Source organism: Hydra vulgaris, chromosome 06, assembly GCF_038396675.1.
Source record: "Hydra vulgaris chromosome 06, alternate assembly HydraT2T_AEP".
Classification (NCBI taxonomy): Eukaryota; Metazoa; Cnidaria; class Hydrozoa; order Anthoathecata; family Hydridae; genus Hydra; species Hydra vulgaris.
The window spans coordinates 43970001-43978009 of NC_088925.1; the positions used below are offsets into that span (position 1 = coordinate 43970001).

Genomic DNA, 8009 nt, shown 5'->3' on the forward strand with positions numbered 1-8009 from the left:
ATTGGTGTTTACAAACCTCTATTATTTATGTATTTGTTTGATTTGTATATATTTTAAATTTGTATATATGATTTATTAAAAAAAGTAATTTCCGTTGCAGACTTTTTTTGTTGTTTCTTATTGCGAATTTACTTACTTAAGGCTATTTTTAAGAGAAATTTGAAGTAGGCAGAGTTATAATCACATAACTTGTACGCAAGTATCATAATTTTAGTGTTGAGATAGAGGTCTTCCATAAACTTACGCATTACCTACGTACCTACGCAGGTACGGAGGGAGAGGTAGTTAGCTAAAAACGAATGCATACAAGGTGGTGGGGTGTTAAAGACAGCGAGTACATACGCAGTTTGACTGCGTGCGTACTGCTCGATCTCTTGTTTTCCCTTATCTCTCTTAGAACTTAATTTCTTTTTTTTTCACAAAAACATTGAATTTCACAAGTTTACCCAATATTACCCATTTCTACGCACTTTTAACGACCCTTCCTCTTCGTATTTTTTTGTTTTCAATGTTTTGAATAACATATGTTATTCAAAACATTGAAAACAAAAAAATGTTTTTGAAAAATGCATATGCATTTTTCAAAAACATAATAATAAAGATTTTTTTTAGTTAACTCGAAATTTCTCAGTTACATAATTTTTTTTTTTAGTTACACAATGTGAAAAATTTTTTTTTTTATAGCTTTTTATTCACTCACTGACGAGTCCGCATTTTTTTATTTTTTTTTTTTTTTTTTGTGGAGGCCAAAACTTCACAGCGCTTTTTGAAGCAATTCTTTTGATCGTACAGCCCTGAAATTTTACAAATAATCTTTTGCCGACTAACAATAGCTATATTTGTTACATTTGATTCAATAAGTATTTTAGATTTACGATGCCCCACCTCCCCGTTGGTTAGATCTGGAACTCCGAAAAAAATATCGGAAACCGAGAGGGCATCAAAAAGTGTTAAGTATCAATATAAATTTAATTAAAAATTTTACAAATATTCCACTTGGTAATTTTAGACAAATAAAAATGCGTCCAAAAAAAATCAAATACATCAACCGAGAAGAAGACCCAACCAACATTTAAATTAATAAAAAAAAATATGCTCCAAATATTTTTGTTAATTATTATATACAGAATTCAAAATAAATTTTTATTGAATATTAATCATAATCAATAAGTGTAATAATTCAATTTTATCAAGACTAAAAAGTAGAAAATAAAATAAATAAATCAAACTTTTTAAAAATAGCTATCTATTCAATCGACTAAAAAGTAGAAAATAACTTTTTTCTGTTTCTGGTACTCGTGGAAATCATGTACTTAGTAATAATCACTATTGTAAAGCCAATACTGGAAGACATTAAAGGCAATTCATGTACTTATGTAAACAAACAAACTCATCGAAGTAAAGTAATAGAAAGTTTGGCGCCTTTTAAGTCAGATGCTTTCAAAATCAAATTCGTTTTAAATGTACATAAAGCTAAAGGCGCCAAACTTTCTATTCCTTTATTTCGATGAGTTTGTTTGTTTACATACGTACATGAATTGCCTTTAATGTCTTCCAGTATTGGCTTTACAAAAGTGATTATTACTAAGTACATGATTTCCATGAGTACCAGAAACAGAAAAAAGTTATTTTCTACTTTTTAGTCGATTGAATAGAAAGCTATTTTTATAAAGTTTTTTTTATTTTTTTTTTACATTGTGTAACAAAAAAAAATTTTTTTTTTGTTTTTAAAAACATTTAAAACAATGTGTTTTTGAAAACGTTAAAATCAAAAAAATACGCAGAGAAAAGGTCGTTAAAAGCATAAAAGTGCATCAGTGACGGTCCAGGATTGTTTGGTGTTTGAGATAGTTAACTTCCAGATATGGAGCAAACTCCAAACAGTTGTATGTTTATACTTATGTCAAATAATGAGGCTTTGCAAAGAGTTGCGATGATTGAGGGCTGGGTAAGAAAATGCCCTTTAACTTCATTGCCACCCTCACCCTAAACGTAAAGGGAAACAGGTTGATATAATATTTTTTGTACTGTTCTCAACTAGACTCATATTCATCAATAAATTTCATAATAATATCTTTCAGCGTTCATTAAGACCATATAAAATTGTAAGTTTTGCCCCTTTATATGGTCATAATTTTTGAACGCTAAGAGATAATACTATAAAACTTAAAATATATATAATACTATTTTTTCATCATTTGATTGTCCCTTACGTTTGGAGTGGGAGAGGGAGATGAAGTTAAAGATCTTTTTCGTTCCCAGCCTCCAATCATTGCAATTTTTTGCAAAGCATCCTTATTTGACATAAGAATAAACATAAATATTGGGTAATGGTAAATGGGTAATATAAAAGTATGGTATGTGTAATATAAAAGTGCGTAGAAATAGATAATATAATTTAATTAGTTGTTTTACTGCGTACGCACTTTATGGAAGCCTCCTTACAGTAATTTTAAAGAGGTTTCCGGTTTTTTAAAAGATCATATATTTTTGGCCTGATGTATGTTTACGAAACATGAAAAATTTGATGCTGAACTTCAAAGCTTTTTATCAACTTTTTAATTAACCAATAGTAAATCGTTCTTTATTGTTATTTAGAAGTTTGCTTTGTAACGAAAAAAACTTTAAAGTATAAAACTAATAAAATGTTTACTAATAAATGACACAGTGCTTAGTTCTTATGGGTTAATAAATGTTCTACATAAATAGGTTGATAGTTGATTCTGAATTTTTTGGTTTGATAAACTGTGATCTTAAAGTAATAAGGTTTTATCTCCACTTGGGTAAAATTTAATAGTTACCTTGTTACAAAACTTTACAATTGTATTAGAGATTAAACTATACATAAAATATTTGGAAAAAAGTGTTATTTAGTTCTCCATAACGTATATAAGGCTTAGAATTATAAAGGTATTACATTGTTAGAATAGGAAGCAGGGCCGGATCCAGGACTTTTATTGACTGTAGCAAAATTGTCATAAATATTTTTTCCGTCTAAAACAAAAAAAGGTCATCGCTTTTCACATTTGTCGACAATACTAAGTCCAAGTTTGCCGATTGCACTATGTGGTCTACATATGCCGACTCGCTTCTCTAAAAGAGTTAAATTTGCAGACTTAATGAACTAAAACACATTGATGGGGGTGGGGGGGGGGAGATTTCGCACACTATTCGCCCCAGCCTTGGTTGTACAATGGCTTATAGTGAATGACACATGAGGTCCCCTAGTACTGTTCTCTTTCCTCGTCCGTTTAGAGCGGAAGAACATTACTTGATTTACGCGACGTTAAAACCATCCAATTAAACTGAACACTTTTTAACGCAATAATAGTTTACTTTTTTTTTTTTTTGACTTTTAAACATGACTAAAACCATTACCGAACCCTTATTCTCAGTCGATGTATTTACATTTAATTCTTGTTATTCCTATCGTCAGTCAATGTATTAATGCCAAATAAACCATGCATGCAAAGCAATTAATTATTTAAATAGGTTAGTAAACCCGGACCCAGTGATGAAAAGCATGATGGTTCTAGATATTGAGAAAATTAACACATTACAGATATTAATTGTTATGTATAAATATAAAAACAATCTTCTACCAAGCGTTTTTTCAGATAACTTTCTTATATCATTTTCTGAAAAATATAATCTGCGTTCAAATACCAGGAACGACTATCAACTAGGAAAAATTAAATCACAACGGTCAAGTTTTCTAATTACAAACCGTGGTCCATCAATATGGAATCGTTTCCAAAATAAAAATATTAAAGACCTAAAAAGCAGTTCATCGTTTAAACAACAAACTAAAATGCATCTCCTTAATTCCTGACATATATATTATAGTTTACAGTATTTGTTTTCATATTTTTATATTGTATTTTTTCTTTTTATTTATTTATTTTTTTTTTTCTTCTTCTTCTTATGTGTTTTAATTTTATTAAATTTTTTGTTTTTCTTTAAAAATTAAAGTGTTTTTTTTATTTTTATTTCAATGAGTGACTAAAGGGGCTCTATGAAAAGGTTGTGATGATAAACGCATCATCCTTACCTTCTTTGAGTCCCTGACTGATTATAACAGTATATATATATATATATATATATATATTATATATATATATATATATATATATATATATATATATATATATATATATATATATGTATATTATAAATTAAAAAGATTAAAAACGTTTTTTTATAAAGGTTTTTTATGTTTACGATGTTATTTATTTTATATGAAAAATTGTAATATTGTTTAATCAGCGAAATAAAAGTTAAATAAATAAAAAATAAAAATACACAAAAATATCATTATTTAAATCATCAAAATATTTGTGGCTGTTAAAGTATGTATTGATCTGCAAAAAAATTGGGGGTTGATATTTGAAAATGAAATTAATAAATTTAATCTAAATTTGATTAGAATTCAATTTTTTAATTTAATTTAAATTAGTTTTAAAACACATTATGCTTCATATAATGGCTTCCTTATAAAATATCTGAAAATTAAAATAGACACTGTAACGATTTATATAAATTTACAAAAACAATTTATAAATATTTTCATATTATTTATAATAATCTTCATTACTTCATTACAATAAACTTTTTGTTAAATAATGAAAAAAATAAACAGGTTTCAATTCAAGTAAAAAATATAACTAAAGTATTTTAACTTTTTCAATAAAAATATATTGCTTTAAATAAATAAAGAATGCTTTTAAAATCCCAGCAAAAAAAAAAGGCAAATTCAGGCATATTACAATTAACAACAATACAATTAACGAATCTCAGCAAATAATAAAAACAAAAGTGTCAATGAATAAATGCTAACCTAACAAGACAAACTTAATTTGATGGTTCTTTGTTTAAAATGACATAGTTCTTTCTTTGATTTTGGTGTAGAAAGTTTTCAGTGGTTTTTGATAAAATAATATAGGAAGTATATTGTGATGATAACAATCAATTTTAATAGTAATGCAGTAAAGCATAAAAGTATTGAATATGGAAGTCAAACAAACTTTATCTTTAATCAAGTTGAATAAAAATAGTTGAACAGTTTTGTCAAAAGGACTTTTTAACCCATCTATTTTAGATGATTTTGGATATTAACCAAAGTTTAAAAAATAAAATATTATACTGGTAAAAACTTCATATCGTTTAGCAAATCATCAGTTCAAAATGTATGTTGATGTAAACAAGAGGATTCTTTTTTCAAAGAACACTTAAAAAAATATGTCTACAGATACTTTTCTTAAATATCTAAATTCTGTTTCAAGTAATTCTCTAAAAAGTTTGAAACAGAATTTAGATATTTAAGAAAATTGAGCATTGTAAGTATTATCAGAAAAAAAATTTTGCTCTCTGAGCCCATTATTTTGTAAGTTTTTGATAACGTGGACAAAAGTCAAGCAACAAAAGAGTTACATCTGAAGTTAACCAAGGTTTTTTATAAAACGTTAGAGCTAGATTTTTATCACATATAATTGCCTTTGCTTTTCTATTTGACTCTCTCACTGATTCTAGACTTAAGTGAATTTGATCACATAAAAATTAGGGATCTTTTTGTTTACAGGTTTTCACAACATTTTTAAAAGAAATTTAAGACCATCAAACATACCACTTGTATTACAAGTTATCATAATATTTAAAACACTTTTTGAAAGAAAATTCATATCATTGGTTTTCCAAAAACAGCAACTTCCTGATGCAATAACATTTTTGTAACATTCATCTTGTCACCGAGAATAATAGTTCCTAGTAGAAATTTTTAAGGTAGAAAGAAAATATAGTAGAAAGTTCCATGCAATTTTAGAATGAACTAAAAATCTATTTGAGAGGAAAATTTTGCAAAATGTTATTTTAGTTTAACCTTTTTGAAGTTTTAGATCATATACTTATATAATATTTATTATAAATTGACGTTTTAATACTCGCATTAGGTAAACATTTAAAACGTTTATAAATCGTTTGACGTTTTAATACTCGCATTAGGTAAACATTTAAAACGTTTATAAATCGTTTGACTTCATCAATGATAAATAAGTCGTGGAACAGCAATAAACTCAATTTACCATTTTTAATAAATATAAACAAATTTCACCATTTTCATAATAGACTAAATAAAGAAACCAACAGACGGTGTTATTTAATTTAGTCTTTATAATTATAAAAACTTTTTCATTTAATGAATGCTATCAACTTCATTAAAAAAGTTTTATAATTGGAGAGTGAATATTTAATAGAATTTCTCTTTTTGCTACACAAATTCTGTTTTTGGTACAGGTTCTCGCTTGATGACTTTTAGTCATTACGTAAGACCTCCTCGTTAATACAAAGATTGCCGCTAAATAGCCTAAATATATAATAAATTATCGGAATTATGTACAGAGTTGTTTTAAGACATGACAAATTGACTTTTATTACAGTTGCTACGGTCATTTTGCCATTTTATTTAACTCCTAGTTCAATTTAAGTGATATTCTTATAAAAATTTATAGGTTTCTGAGACGAAACCCGTTAAAAACATGGGTTTTTCAGTGAAATATTTTATTTTTCTGAATGAAATATTTCCGTAATATAGTCTTTGGCTCCGCTACAATTTTAAATAAACTTTTGAAGCACCATGTTTTAAAAACTTGTGACCTCCATATTTTATTTAAATTATTTTTCTCTTTTGCATGAAAAAAAAAATGTATGTAAAAAATAAAGAGAGAAAAATAAAGTGAGCTAACTGTAGCAATTGCTACACTTGCAACAGCCTGGATCCGCTCCTGGTAAGGTTCTATCTTAAATGAGTAACCAAGATAAATTTTGTATTTGATCAATTTCAATCCATAAAAACTTGAAAAATAAATTAGTAAAAAGATGGCGGAAACTTTTTTATAACTAACTAACAATACTAGCTTCAAATCTTTCTATGTGCGCCCAGTTTTTCCCTATTCTCTAGAGTCCCCTGATTGCAAGTATATATATATATAAAAACATTTTTGACCTCAATTTCAGCAATATGTAACTTGCGGTTTTTTCCTTCCTCCACACCTCTACTTCACCATCAGGGACTTCTGCAATTTTCAACAGGAGCCAACTTTACGGAACAGTTCTCAATACTCAGTGGACTCTGATATGATTGGTAGCTTAGGTTTTCCAATCATGAACTTGTCAGGAACATCATACTAAACTAATCTATTCAGTATAATTTTCTTCATTTCCTGCTCTACATCTTCATCAGCCAGAGGTAGCATTATCAACTGCTCAGTCAAGTACCAGTTATGTCTTTGCATACTAGCAACCAATGCCGAACAAAGATTGGGATGTTTATCTTTAATGCAAAAAGTATTCTTGAAAGCTGCAAGATCATTTGAGGGTGAATTTGTAACCAAATACAACATTAATAACCAAGGAGCATACCTAACAGATGTGAAGAAGGCTGCTATCTTTGTCATCTTTTTTTCCACTCGACTTATAATCATGGTGATGTTATCCGATGTTCTCAGAGTAAGAATGTATAAAGCATCAGCCATAAACCTAAAGAGTAAGATTTTGTCACCATTAATATTTATTTATTATATTTTTTTAACAATATATTGTTTATCATACTTACACATTTATTTTTTTAATATACTAGCTTCATGGCAGGCTCCAGGTTGATGGACACAAAATCTAGGTTCTTCTCCTCCGAAATAGAAGACAAAAAGTTCCATAGTTTTCTTTAATTGCTCCTGATAAATACTTTTGAGGCAAGATCCTCTTTTCCAAACTTCAGAGCTTTCTTAACCATTTTATAAAGGGGTGACCCAGTCTGAAGCAAATCAAACCTAACTAGATCTATCATCTTGTACATTTTTCTACAGAGAAATCATTTTAGTGAAGTATTAAGAATGGAGATAAGGATAACAACACCTCCAAAGTCCAATCAAGTATTGGATGTCACAGCAAATAAAAAATGTTTGATCTACAACGTTGAAGTATTCTAGCAGATTCAAAATAGTTTTAGCCTGGTCACT

The 8009-nt window shown here is 27.9% G+C and overlaps 1 protein-coding gene across 1 annotated transcript in view; it reads left to right on the forward strand.

The window, feature by feature from the left end:
• Positions 1-101, forward strand: part of LOC100198945 (acyl-coenzyme A thioesterase 9, mitochondrial) — a 16059-nt gene extending 15958 nt beyond the window's left edge. Inside the window, exon 3 of the mRNA XM_065800225.1 lies at positions 1-101. This exon is cut by the window's left edge and continues 1323 nt beyond it. The gene's annotated coding sequence lies outside the window, so the exon portion shown is untranslated.
• Positions 102-8009: the final 7908 nt, after the last annotated feature.